The 14,724-nt window shown below is 41.8% G+C and overlaps 1 protein-coding gene and 1 pseudogene across 1 annotated transcript in view; one reads left to right on the plus strand and one right to left on the minus strand.

Annotated features, from left to right (window-relative positions):
* The window catches only part of H4cl1 (histone H4C like 1), a 63,790-nt gene that overhangs the window by 23,937 nt on the left and 25,129 nt on the right, over positions 1-14,724 (plus strand). The window lies entirely within an intron of this gene.
* On the minus strand, positions 8,924-11,943 carry Pced1a-ps1 (PC-esterase domain containing 1A, pseudogene 1; annotated as a pseudogene).

The following is a 14,724-nucleotide window of genomic DNA, read 5'->3' on the forward strand; positions in this document are numbered from 1 at the left end:
CTCCGAGCAGCCGCGCTGCGCCCAACTTGTGTTTGTTACACTTCACAAAAAGGAGAAAATATTAAAATGTCTTGCACCAAATCTCTCGAGTTTGGTCGGTAAGGGATCCGAGAAGCCCCAGGCTTTAGAATACGTGTTTATTTTTAACTCATCCCTAAAGACAACGAGCCTAGGAGTCCCTAATTCCCCCAACTCCAAAGGAAGTCCCGGGCAGATAGAGACCACTTTCTGTTTTTCTTCTAAATTACCTGGTCGCTCCTTTGCCCTTGGAAGTTCTTCTTCTCAGGGATTATAGACTACATGATTGCCTTAATTTAAGAACAAAAATGAAACGATTTCCGCCTAAATTTTCACGATTATTCTGTTTCTTCGCAAGGGAAGTAACACAAGTCCTTGGTGACTTCTGAGTACAGACCCACCACAACCATGGACTAGGACTGGGATTTCCAGTATAAAACAGTTGCGGCTAGTTGAAGGGTTCATAGGCCTTGGGAGTGTATCATGTGGTTGGGGGCTTAGGACTTAAAGATCTGATTTAAAGACACTGACTTTAAAATGCTTTTCATTGTTGGGGGCGGGGCAACCTTTTCACTTCTGTGAAGGGAAACACTGGGCTGTATTTTTAAAGTCGCTGGTTCCCCTCTGAGTTTTGCAAAGTAGGGGTGAGGGTCTCGCTTTAAAGAATAAAGATAATAAAAAAAGAAAGGACCCCCCCCTCCTAAAGTCTGCATGAGCCCTCCTTGCCCAAAGTGGCAATTAGAGTCTTTGAAAGATCTGTTTTTTAAAGCAATGAGCAAGTATTTGCTTATTCTGCTGCAATACAGATATAAATTCCAGTGTATGGAAATTCTAATCTAGAAAATACTTTGTCTTGATACAGGAGGACCTTCTGGACTGGAGACTAGATGGTGCACCTGTAAGTAAAGCCAGTGGCTTTACTAAAGGTCACTTTTGACTTAGATTTGACCAAGCTAAAGAAATAGAAATTTTGAAATAGAAAATGTAGCAAATTTTAACAGAAAGAGACAAGTACAAATCACTGTGTCATCAGTAGTGGACAGCTGTCTGTCACCTCTTCTCAGTTCCTCCGAATGTGCAATCTCTATTCTAGTCAAGTTTGCTTTGTTAGCTTAAGGTTTTCAGCTTCATATTTCAGCCTTAGGCTCCAGTAATTACAACATGGCCGTGTTGTGGTTAGAGAAAATACAAGGTAAACTCTCTGCTAGTATAATTAATATGTAGGGACAAAGGAAGTTCCCCTAATTTTATCAGAAATCTCTGTTCAAGTCTATGTCTACATGAAAACATGTGGTGAGGTTGTCAGCGCTAAATGTGTGGTGAAGTCATAGGTTATACAGATTGAGTTCAGGGATGTTTGTGAAAGAAAGCATATTTTCTAAAACCATAATAATATTACGTTTAGCACTCGCAAACAATATATCCTAGGCTGTGTCCCCTGGGTATTAACAGCCTAATGGGATTAGAGATGGATGAATTGCTAGCAGTAGAACCACTTCAAGAGTTGCCTTCCTGTGTGGACTTTGAAATGGGAATCGCAAGGCATCATTCAAAGTACACAACTGAAGCACCTTTAGCATGCCAATATGGTTGAGTAAAAGAAATAAGAACATGTCACCTTGCTCTGGTCACATGGGAAATGAATGAATACTGTCCTCATCTTTGAGCTGTCCATCTCCCCCAGGAAAATTTGCTCGCCTTTCCCGTCATGGTAAATTGTTGAATAATTTTTAAATCCTAGATTTGTTCATTTGAGTCTTGCGATTCATTTACTTATTATAGCCTTTCAAGCCGAATCAGTCAAATCATAGCTCTTTAATGCAATTAATTAATAAATAAAGTTTACCTGGTGTTGATGCAAATCAATTGCTTGCAATAGAAAAGATAACCATGAAAAGTTATATTTGTATTGTACAATAGTAAATTATATCTCTAATTTTTCAATCTTCATTCAGTGCTCACTCCTTCTCTGAGTAAATACACCCTTTATCTTCTTATATTCTTTGAACTAAATTGTCATTCAGCTTGCTTATTCAGAAATGAGCTCAATCATTCTTCCATATATATATATATATAAATATATATGAGCTTACCATATATAGTATTTATATATGAGTCATACTTTTAATAGTTCAGAAATTTTGTGCTGATGCTTGATTAGTCAGACTGTCCAAAGGCCATCCAATGGAAATCTTCAGATGTCACCCTCTAAAATGGAAACTATACACTGTGGAACGTCGACTTTAAAGCAACCTGAGACTTAATAAGTGTCCATTGGAGTCTGAGATTTTAAAGTAAGTTGAATAAGTCGTAGGCAAGAAAACTTCTATTCATATGTGCTCTGAGCAAAAGTTTAGACTAGGCATCTGACCTTTAGATTCAATATCACTGGATAACCATCAATGAAATGAGGGCACTGATGAAATGTTGTGAGGATGTCATTTGATCTTGTATGTGTGTATCGTGAAGATTGCAGGTAGATAAGGTTTTGCCATGCCATATCTTCAAGCTGTGTTGCCGTAGTGGACAGAATTGAATATGTAGAGAAAGTGCAGAAGGAGCCAGAGACAGAAAAGTTTAACAGCAAGATATACTCATAGGAGGCTCACAGTGTTTAGGACAAGTTGAAGGGACAGGGCTTCCACCTTTTCTTTTCCATTTCCTCCCTCCAGTGTGCCAGATTGTGCTGGAGCTGCTTTTCGAGGTTACTAGTATAGATTCTAACTTGGGGTGATCGAAACCTGTGTTTTTCTGACTCATTAAGAGATGATGCTGAAAGCTGTAACTACATTAATTAAGTGATAACTTGTCCATTGTGATACAGATAATGTTGGCACCACATTAAAAATATTAAAAAATATACAAGCGATGTCAGGAGGTTTATAGCCTTCTAGTGTGTTGGCTCACCTCACAAATAATTTCTACAAATAACATTGAGCAGTGTTTCTCTATTTTCCCAGTCTCTCTGGGCAGATGTCCAACAGTCAGAAGATTGAACATTTGCTACAATGTTTCCCCCATTGATACCTGAGTCCATGAAGGGCCAAGACCTCTTGCATTTTTATGCCCCAGTGCACAGGCAAATGCAATGGGGAAACCGACATACAGCATAACGGTAAGGCATAAAGAAGAGGCACAATGCAAATAGAGAATTACAAAAAGAGACACAGTGCAAAACTGTCCCTGGACACTGGACTTTAGAATTACCAGCAGAGCACTGGGATACACCTCTTTTTATTCCCCTCCCACCTTATTTTCAAAAGACTTTAAAACATTTTTACAGTCCTGACAATATACACTTAAGATTACAATGAAGGCACAAAAGGAAGACATAAGTTAGATAATCACCCTTGATCATAGCCAAGGAATCATCTCCCACATGGTTGTTTTGTAGGAAATATATAGCTAAATGTCTTAAGACATTATTTTGTCATCCCAGACCACAAACATGCTGTGGATGCATTGCGCCAGACACCCCCTAAGCATTCATTTTAGCATTTAGCACCTGCAGTGAACACAAACAGCAATCAACCAAGGGGAGAATCTCTTCTCAGGGAGGAGCCTACAAAGACAGACACAGACAAACATTTCAGGGCAAGATCTCTTGATGGGAAAACAAAAGGCTGAAAGGAGAAGAATAAGAGGCTAAGGTATGGCTAAACCTTTTCCTTAAGTAATTAGTGATGCATCTGTGAAATTGTAAGTAAGAGACCTGCTTAAGCCCAGGGGTAGGGAGCCAGGAGAGTCAAACATTCAAGACAGAGTTCAAGGCCAACCTGGGCTGTGTGAAACCAATCTCAAAAAGAAACAAAAAAGGAGAATAGCTTAGAACAGGGGTCTTCAAACTGTTAAATGTGAATCCCTTTTCTACTCCAATAATCTAGTAAGTCCTCTGAAAATCTTTTAAAATACTAAATCTGTTGTGTGGACCATTTAAGTATTGAAGACAGGTATTAAATTAATCAGATAATTGATAACCATGATTTGTTTAATAATCTTTTAACATATAAACTTAATTAAATGCATTTATAATTATATGCTATTCATATGTAAGCTATATATGCTACACTACAAATTTCTATCTCATGGAAAAAGAAACCATATGACATCAGATGGGAAGTTCTTATGGTTTTTTTCCCAGTCAGAAGGCCATACCACACTGATCCCAAACATGTACGGCTGTGTGGGGGTGGAGACTACAACTTACTGGTGATGACAGTGATGGAGTGACTTAGCTTTGAAGCAAGCAGACTTGGTTTTAATTCCAACACCTCCATTCATGTGCTAGGGACGATGCCTGAACTGAGAAACAACTTACACTCCACCGATAGCGAGGACTAAGGAACATGTGTTTCCCTTTAAGCTTTGGGGTGCCATTCACTGCTCATTTAACAGTAATTCCACTAGACCCCCTAAGATGTGAGAACCATCTGCTGTGGGCATGATTCTGAGAAAAGCTGTCCCTTCTTTACTTTGAAGAGATTGGTGAGAATAGATCAAGTCTGACAGATGGATGAGAGTACACCAAGACCAGTCAGCTGTTTCCCCCTTTCTGGTTACTTGTACTTCTCAGATGCATCCCAAAGGCCCAAGAACCCAGGAGTTACCCTAATAAGAGGAGGTGTTGCTGGGCTGTCACAAATGGGAAGGAGGAGAGTGTGTGTGTGTGTGTGTGTGTGTGTGTGTGTGTGTGTGTTCCTGCATGCCTGCACACCTGTGTGCATTTGCACAAGTGTAAACAAATGTGGTTATGCATTGGAGAACCAGTAGATGAGTAAATGATGCAAGTCTATGACTCTGCACATAAGGATCTGTCCCAACAGTCATTCAGAACCCCATTCCATGTCCACTTTTCGAGCCTGTGAAGAACCTCATATAACCCCTCTGTCCTGCTTCCTCCCTTCCAGGCAGGTCATACTTCTAATGGCAAGAGGGTATTGCTGGGTAATTCATAAGAAAGACCATGATGTTTCTTACCCTACATGCACTCCCACATTAATCTCAATCTGCTTACATTAAACAGAACTTCTGATGTGACCAAATTCTTATTAACTTAACTGACCTAAGGTTTGTAGCAGTCAAATATATGAAGTATACTTTTCATGACTACTAGGAGTAGTTGTGTTTTCTTTATAGTTTTAAAAAACAAAGCAACATTGTCTATTTCTCAAGGGCTTGTCTACCCCGACTCATAGATGGATTAGCTGAGTTGATTTCAGCTTTGCAGTTTTCCAGCTGCTTTGCCTCAGATGAGTTAATTAACCTGCCTATGCTTCCGTTTCATCATTTGAAAGATGCCAATAATAAACCTCATACTTTATAGGTTGTCATGGGATTTGTGAATCAATGCATATTTATGATGTACAACATATTTCGGGTGAATATACAAGAAATTAATTTATGATATTGTTCATAAACACCTGTGTACAAACTAGTGCCCATCCCTGACTGTGCTGAAATGAGTGTCATTAAGGCTCATAAACAGCTAAGTGAATACTAGTCAACATAGGCCTTTTCAGCACTGTGGTCATCCCAGTAAGCAGTATCCTGTCTAATGCTATCACTACAGTCCCAGCCTTAGCATTTCAGCAAAGGTAAACTGAAAACTCAGACTTCTCCAGCACAGAGCACTAGTCTTAACAGTTCATGCCTCCAGCACCAGATACACTTGAACTAGGCATAAACTGTGGAACTGAAGCCATGAGAGGTGCCATACCCCTTTAATGCTAGCAGTCAGGAAACAGAGACAACCATCTCACTGATCTCTGTGAGTTTCAGGCCAACATGTTTGACATAGTGAGTCCAGGCCAGCCAATACTTACATGGAGATTTTCTCAAAACATAGATAGATAGATAGATAGATAGATAGATAGATAGATAGATAGATAGATCGATCTAGGTGTGATGATTCATGTATGTAATCCCAGGACTCTGGAGACTATGGCAAGAGGACACTCCAAAATTGGAGAACAGTTTGGATACCATAATGAACTGGACCATCAATTGAACCAAGCTTGACCAAGATAAGACTTTTAAATTTCTATATATAAACTACACAAAGCAAAAACACATCCCTACCAATTAACTACTTACTACTCTATTTAATTTAAGATAAATGAATACATGAAATAATGAATATATGGAAATGTGAAGTTTTGTGTCTTCTAGGAGTCACAGCCATTTACAACACGTGGTGCTGTTTGCCTTAATAGACACTAGATGGCAGTCCAAACCAAGAATGCTACCATAGCATTAATCTTTGGCTATGCTCATATTTTTCTATCCCTTTCAGACCGGTTATTAAGACCGTTTTTCAAATAATCATTATGACCAACTGGAACTTCATGATATGCAGTCTCTCCATTGTCAGGAAACATGGGAAGAAGAAATTAAGTGAACTGGACTCACTGATCTAACTGACTGAAGAATCCATGTTGGCTCATTCCTTCTACAAGGAGTTGGGGTTGGGGATTTAGCTCAGTGGTAGAGCACTTGCCTAGCAAGCGCAAGGCCCTGGGTTCGGTCCCCAGCTCCGAAAAAAAAAGAAAAGAAAAAAAAAAAAAAAAAGAAAACCTTCTACAAGGAGTTCATCATCAAGCCTAGCACCTGCCAGGCTTAGGGAATGACAGAGCAAGCCAGACAGTCTGTTCTCATGTAGGAGCTGGAGAATGGATAAGGGATGGTGGCTGTGAGAAAGAGCTCACAGCGGAATGAACAGGAACAATGGTTCACTTTACACGGTGGAGAGTTTGATAATACAGCCTTGATTTAAGTTATGAAATCAGCTCTTAGTTGTGGTTTTGGGGTGTTCTGTTTGTTTTTTTAAGTAAAATGGCCACAGTGAATAGGCTAACAAGACATTGTCCTGCAAAATAGGGGAAACAAAAAGACAGGCAGTTGAAGGGATACATAAAACAAAGGAGTCCCTCACCAGGTGTCTACTTGAAGTCCGAGAGCTAGAAGTCAACAATTGAAGCTCAATTAGCAATATTTGCTGTGAAGGTTGCCTATTAGAGACAATATTCCTTTTATAAAAACTTGTTTCAAATAAGCAATGAACCATGCTCTAGGCTTGATAGATAACCTTCCAATAGGCCTTGCTTGTTTATGAACCTGCAGCACTATTAGAAGCAACAAAGAAGAATATAAACTTCAATTATAGTAAAAAATTAAAAATAAGCGCTTGTGCAATCTTTGTGCCCTGTGGTTTTACCTTATCAACTATAGTCCCACCCAAGGTATTGAATTATGTTCACAAGTCAGAAGATGCCCTATGATCTTATGTAAGTCCCTGAGCCGACTTAACTACAGTCACTAAAGTTATATATGTGACCACAGTAAAGTCACTTAAACACTACTCTGTTGAGAGCCCTATATATACAGTTGGTGTAAATTATCTTCCTAGATGTCTCTATCTGCTAACAGTCTATGTTAAAATATGTCTATGTGTTAAATATCTTTTAGTTTAACTCTAACTCTGTTTCCAACTTCTACTGAAATTCTTTTTGGTAGTGCATCATGACTCTGTCTCAGGAATATCTATAAGAAGGACCTAGATCTATACCTCAGCCCTCACAACTATACCTCAGCTAGTGATCATAGGGCAAGAGCAGCTTTTGTCTTATAGCAAGAGAATTATGAAATTAAAGTCTATCAATAATTGTGATAATAAATCTATTGATCATTGAGATATAAAGGGCTCACACCTGTACAGTGGTCTCAAGATTAGCCCGGCACCTGATTTCAACACACATCCCCTGAGTCATACTCCCAAGAAACTCAAGAAAAGCAAGCTGCACTAAAGTATGATCATATGAAAGTCCAACTGAAGTGGAACCCCAGGACAATTTTGTCACTGCTGAAAGGAACAACACAAATTATGTAAAACATTAGTGGAAGGGAGAGAAAAAGTTCAAGCCAGGCATGATCTCTGTAAATCCCAGCACTCAGCAGGCCAGCTAAGAATACATCAGAAGAACAAATTATTAAGAAATAATTTTTAAAACATATACAAAAACAAAATCAAACCCCAACCCATCTCACATTGCTAACTAATAATTTTAAACTTTTAGGCAGCGAGTTGAACAAGAAGGGTTCTGGTTGTTCGACTTTGTCCAGAGGGGAGAGAACTGCTGCAGAACGGCTGCAGAAAACAGGTTCCCCCTGCAGCTTCTTTCCTCACACTAAGCTTTTGCAATTGCAGGTGTTTGTACTGGCAGACCCAGCGTGTAATTCCAGGTTAAAACATCAACAGTTAATCATTCACCAGGACACTATTACTCAGCAGATTTTAAAGCCCTTCCACATACAAAGTATTTTGATGACAAGACTGGTGGCCTATAACTGATTGTGACAGGGTGAGAGGTTGAGGCTGAATCAAAAGTTCCACTCTGATTATTTATCTTGTTTTTTTATTGTTTGTTTGTTTTTGTCAGAGAGAAAACTACAAAATGGCCAACAGCTAATTCTCCCTCCCTTCCTTCCTTCCTTTCTTTCTTTCTTTCTTTCTTTCTTTCTTTCTTTCTTTCTTCCTTTCTTCCTTTCTTTCTTTCTTTTGTGTGTGTGTGTGTGTGTGTGTGTGTGTGTGTGTGTGTGTGTGTGTGTATCTGTGACATTCACTTTGTAGTCAAAGCTGGTCTAGAATTATTTAATTCATTCAAGATGGCTTCAAACTTCCTCTTCTTCCTCTTCCCTCCCCCTCTTCCTCCCCCTCCTCCCCCTCCTCTTCTTCTCTTCTCTGTCTCTCTGTCTCTCTGTCTCTGTCTCTCTGTCTCTGTCTCTCTGTCTCTCTGTTTCTGTCTCTGTCTCTCTCTCTCTCTCTCTCTGTCTCTCTCTCTCTCTGTCTCTGTCTCTCTCTCTCTCTCTCTCTCTCTCTCTCTCTCTCTCTCTCCCCCTTGTCCTTCCATGCTTTTATTGATATAAGCAATAGACAAGAACACACCGACCCAACAGCTAGGTTGTCGGCAGACCCTCCAGGGCCATTGGCATCTCTAGCCCCAATCTAAGATCCTGCTTACCCAGTCATGTTCCCGAGTGGGCATATCCCCGTCTGTCCTGTTTATATGTGTGGATCAGTCTGTCTGAATCAATGCCTGCATGGACACCCCCCCCCCATCCTTGGTACATGGTAGAGGTAGTTCAGAACACAACGTGGCTTGCCCTGGTGAACCACTGGACCCTAGTGCTGATCATGGGAGACAGGATCAGAGAGAGACAGTGGAAGGGGCCAGGCACAGTGTTCCAGGGCCACATACTGGCATTGAGAAGTCCTTCATTTTATTGTATTTGAATTAATAGGGTGGAAAGGACTTGGCCTTGGAAAAAGGAGGTATCCTGGGGCAGGGCTGGGAACAAGAGAGGTGATGAGGGCTGAAGTAGGTAAGGAAAAGACATGGGGGGGAGGCAAATGGAAAAGTGGGAGCAGGGGCAAGGCCAGCATCCTCTGAAGTCTGGAGGCTGCTAATGGCTTCCCTGGAATGAATGTTCCATCTCTGGCCAATCCTCAATCCATGGGTGTGGGAGATGTCATGTTTGCTCAGCTCCACTCTGCAGGCATCAGCCATGTGGTTCAGAAGTGTGAGAGGTGGCAGTGTGCATGTTGGTCCCAATGGATACCATCTCGATGACGGTGACATACAGCATGCTGGAAATGGAAGTGGAGAACAAGGATGTCGAAAGAGTAGTTCTCACCTAATGTAGCACTGTGGAAGTTCCTCTCAACCACATCCTGTTGCAGGATGAGAGACTGCCAGGGCCTGGAGCTATGGCAGAAAGAAACCCCCAGTGACATGTTCCCTCCAAAGGCATTGCCAAGTTCCACACCAGCAGACAAGAGTCTGGCAAAACATGATCTATTCCTACAAACACTCATTCAAAATTCTCCCTGAAGCTCTCCATTGAGCAGCAACCGTATCTGGAGAGATCCCAGCCAGAGGCAGGAGTTGATGATCACTAGGTCAGGGGCAGGTCCATATGACAGGTCTTCCAAGATGTCCCCAAGGTGCTCACAGTAAAAACGGGTGAGGAAGTAGAAGCTCACAAGGTGGTGGCCAGAACCAGAGCAGAACTAGCAGACCTCTCGGTAATGTGTCCAGTTGTGCAGCTGGCCCCCAACCACCAGCTGATCCTGTTCAAAGCTCAGCTTCCCCTATCCACCCACCCCCACCACGAGGGTCAGATCCATGACAGGTAGGTGGTCCTTTTCAGGCCAGGGTCTGCACCCATCCACCACTTGGCATGGTTGCCAAGTTTCTCTCACCTTAGGTTTTAACTGGGAAGCTGTGAGCACTGTGTCTTTTTGGAGCAGAAGCACCAGGTCCTTATGCACAGCTCTTCATTTTCTATTGTCAATGAGCAGAAGCAAAACATTTGGAACATCAATTCCTGATATTTTACAAAGATTCTGGGTTGTGACTTTGTTGTGCTCATTTCATGAACCCCAAAAGACCACCAAGGGACTGATTCTGATGCTATGGTACTAGGGTCTTTATTGCAAGCTTGAGCTTGGGCCCACCACTGTCACTGACACAGCAGAATGGGAGGGTGAAGCCCTGAGCTCTGAGCAGGACAAGGCTTGATAGGAAACAAGCAAAGGGGGTTTTAGGCTGGCACACATCTGATTGGTGGGCTATTGCGGAGTTGCCCTTTTACATAATTGGCTGGTACTGGGAGCCAAACCATAAACTTAACTTCTGCTTTCCTCCTGACCAGTAGTTGTTAGGAAGTGGAGGACCAGGGGCAGGCTTGTAACCTGAAACTAGTGCCAAGCGCTGACTTGGTGAGCAGCCTGGAAACTGGTGCTAGGTGCTGGCTTGTTAGTAAACTCAAGCTCAACCTTACGTCAGGCTCTCTAAGATGGAGTCTGAACTGAAGATCTGGTCTCAACTTCAAAGAGGATGACAATGACAAGAGTCTTTGAAATCAGATTATGAGGAACAGGACTAAGTCCTATTACAGCCTGGGTCATTCTGCTGCAAACATCCCTAAATTCAAAATGGTAACGCAGAGTTTAAGAAGACTGGGCACAGCACCATGCCTTTGTCAGTGGTGACAAAGTGCTATCTTCAAAAGTGCAAGCCATCTGGGAAGAAGCCTCTGGTGTAACTAAGACTCACCAGGACCAACTCCAGCCTCCTTCCCTTGCCTCTACCCCAGTCTCACATCCATTAGAAACTCACTAGGGCTCATAGACTCAGAGTCCATTGGTGGCTGGGACCTAATTCCGTCAGAGCAGGGGACCATCCTAGAAGCATGGAGCAAAGAAAGAAAATAACCCCTTATGATCTTAATAGGGACACTGAGGTCCATGGTTGGCTTAAGGAGTTGGAATCTCCCCACAGTCTTATCCTGAAAAAAAAAAAAAAGGCAGAAGTCTTGTGCCAGCCACAGGAGGAACTTGTCTCCCAACAAGAGATTTCATACAAGCTGTCAAGTTGTCAGGCCACCTTGCCCGGGAGAGTGGAGCCAAAGACGGCAGGACCATACCTTGGACAGGAATGCCTGGTTATGTGTATGCCTTGCCCTCTGCTTATTTCTAAACTCCATGTCAGTACCCCAAAGACAGACTGAGTGGAGTCGGGTGTCACTGCACTTCTTAATAGGGTCTCAATGAATAAATTCCCTTCTGCTTCTTTCTATTACTTTTTTTTGTCTTGTTTTTTAACTGCCCCACTGGGGATATCCTAGCATATTAGAGCTTCCAGGGCCTAGGCCCTGACCCTAATAACTCTGATGACATCCTGACCAAAATCACAAGAAGCTGGAATAGGAACTTCAGTGACATTTAATTTAACACTCACCAGTGGATTGGGTTCATATTTCAACTTGGGGAAAGGGCACGTACTTCCTAACCAAAATTTCAATGTGAGAAAGCAAGCTATTTTGGTGTTTCCCACTAGTGAGGTTGAGAATCAGAGTCAGACGCATGTTAAACAGTTTCAACTATGCATCACCTTGCTTGAGATAAGCTGTCCTCCCTCCTCGTGGAATTTGGATAGTGTTCCTTGTAGAGACCAGGGCATCTATTCTTATTTGTCACTGATGCTTGTCTTAACTCCTTCCAGAGTTCCTTGACTACTCTGGTCGGTTAATCTGGTTCCAGTAAGCGATAAGTTCCTGGTTTAAGACAGCCTCCCTCTCCCTGTGTGGCTACGTGATGACCTCTATTTCAATTTTGAAGTGAGATAATTGGAAGCTGCTTGAGGTTACAAACTCTCCACACCCACCCTCAATGATGTACTTCCTCCAGTGTCCGGGGCCACCCGGCCTGCTTATGCCTTTCTTTGCCTGAGCTAGGTATTTTCACTTCATGGGCTCTTGTTTCCAAGTAGCATACATGGGGGTTAACACTAGCCAAGAATACTGGAGACTTTCTGCTAGCTTGCTTCTACACAGAACAAGTTTCACTCTATTGTTAGTGAGAGATTTCAGGATATTGAAACTTATTGTAGGTAAGGAGTTTCTGGGAAATCAAAACTTATGCCATTGATTTCTGATGTGACATATGTTTATCGTTACCCTGACTACCAGTTTGTGTTGTGTGATTTTTTTCTGATTATAAGCAAGTGCTTTTTGCTTGATTAAGTGAGACTTGATCAGAATACTGTCTTCTCTCCATTTCTCGTGCCTCTTGTCCTATCCATCCCACTCCCCTCTCCAGGGTCTCCATTGATGTTCCCACGGGCCAGGACACTCCAGCATGGCTATATCAGCTCCCCAAATAGTACCATCGACAGAAGACCAAATGTTCAAATACCCGAGCCTATGAAGAAAATTTTCTCATTCAAATTACCACAGCATGATCAGCTGGCAGAAGGAAATTTTAGCTGAAATAAAGGGATGGACGCTTTAGGAGTACATTCCTATAAGAATCTGTTCCCAAACATACCTGCCTCACACAGTGTCACAATCAGACTTCTTGGAGTATGGTATCCTATGGCACAGAAACCTGTGATTCTTCCCTTGTTTTTATGATAGGCAAGGAAGGAAGGCCTTTCCCAGAACCACAGAGGGAGTAACTCATTGGGGATGGAACAAATGTGGTCATCCTTAAGGGAAAACCAGGTAGGGATACCTGGTGTCCTAGTGAAGGCTGGTTTCCTTACCTTCTATGTGGTGTTGGAGTTGCATGTGCTAAAGTTAAATGACCAGGTGACTCTAAGATATACAATTTTGCAGAGAAATGGGAGGAAAGTCCCAGAAAGCAACAATACTAGTGAATGTGGAAATATATCAAAGTGTGTTCCTGATAAACCCTAAACAATGTATATTGCAGTCCAGAGTCTTTATGGAACCCTTCAGAGCTGTATGCAGCAGGCATGGTTTTATTTCCTGAGAAACTTAATGTAATCACTTAGGACTGTATGACAAACTCCGTGTCACCGGTAATGTATTGGTGTCATATTAAGTAAAGAAATCAAAGCACTGTCACTTGGTGTCGTTTAACCAAGAGCAAGCCCAGATTGGAATTCTCTACATCGTGCTCCCTGTGGCTTTTGTCCTACCAGTCTCTTGAGGGAGTCTGATTCTCTGCCTTCCTGAAGGTTGTCTTGTGAATCTGTCCCTCTGTCTTGCTCTGTGTCTTTTTCTCTAGCTAGGGGCTTCGTTCTTGTTTTTATTGACCAGCACAGAAAGTATCACATGAGAAGGGAATGGGATACCTTATAGAAGAAATCTTTAACAGATACACTAGCTCCAAATGGTTCCCCACTGAATCAGTTGCGAACAGTATGGCAAAGGTCATTGATTATTAAGCAATATCTGTGTGCTTTGTTCAGCATTTTATGTTGCATATTCATATTGTAAGACCACTTTGAGCCAGCCTATTTGCTATTTCCTGCAAATAACTATTGTAATACATGCACATTATGTAACAGAAGCCCAGACCTTAGCATAAGTGCCTCCATAATGGGCCACTGAAGCTGTAGGCAGTACCCCCAGCCAAAATGAAAACAAAGACCAAATCCACCAAAGCCCATAGTTCTTGGAAAGTTCCTAAATGTTCTATAACCTTGTTCTTTTGGCTTCTGTAGTTCTGCTCCAGTGTACTGTTCTTGTTAGCTGAAGTATATCAACCCACAACATGTTTCTCTTTTTGTGTGTTCAAAATCTCAGTGAAAAAGTAGCTCAGTACTAAACCGGGATCCCAAGCACCTGATGTAGTGGTCCGCTGGCTGAAAAAGACTTTCAATTGACTTAAAGGCATGTCCAAGCAGTCTTCTCTGGTGAATACCCCTCAACACATTATTCTTGGGTCAGGGCTATGGGAGAGTACATAATTTAAGATTGCAGCTATGCATTAGCTTAGATTGTAAAAGTTGACTGCATGGGAAAGCCAAGGCAAGTAAGGCTGTTTGTTACATTATTCTTGTAAAGGAAGGTTAAGCACTGTTAGGCTACCAATCTCATGGTATATTATTAAGTCTGGCTGTACAGTTCCAGTCTCTTGGGAGGTAAGAGAGCCTTTCACAACATTGTATCATCATGATAGAAAAGAGTACAGCGTTTGCATTCATATTCTCTCTCTCTCTCTCTCTCTCTCTCTCTCTCTCTCTCTCTCTCTCTCCTGATTCTGGCTCCAATATCCTTTAAGGAGTAAAAGCACACCCTAGGCATTTACTGTGTTCAGCAAGTGGATTGTAAAATGGTTTTGATCTTCCAGAGCCACCCACCAATGCCTGCAAGTATGCTATCAGTGAATGGTCATGT

Source organism: Rattus norvegicus, chromosome 17, assembly GCF_036323735.1.
Source record: "Rattus norvegicus strain BN/NHsdMcwi chromosome 17, GRCr8, whole genome shotgun sequence".
Classification (NCBI taxonomy): domain Eukaryota; kingdom Metazoa; phylum Chordata; class Mammalia; order Rodentia; family Muridae; genus Rattus; species Rattus norvegicus.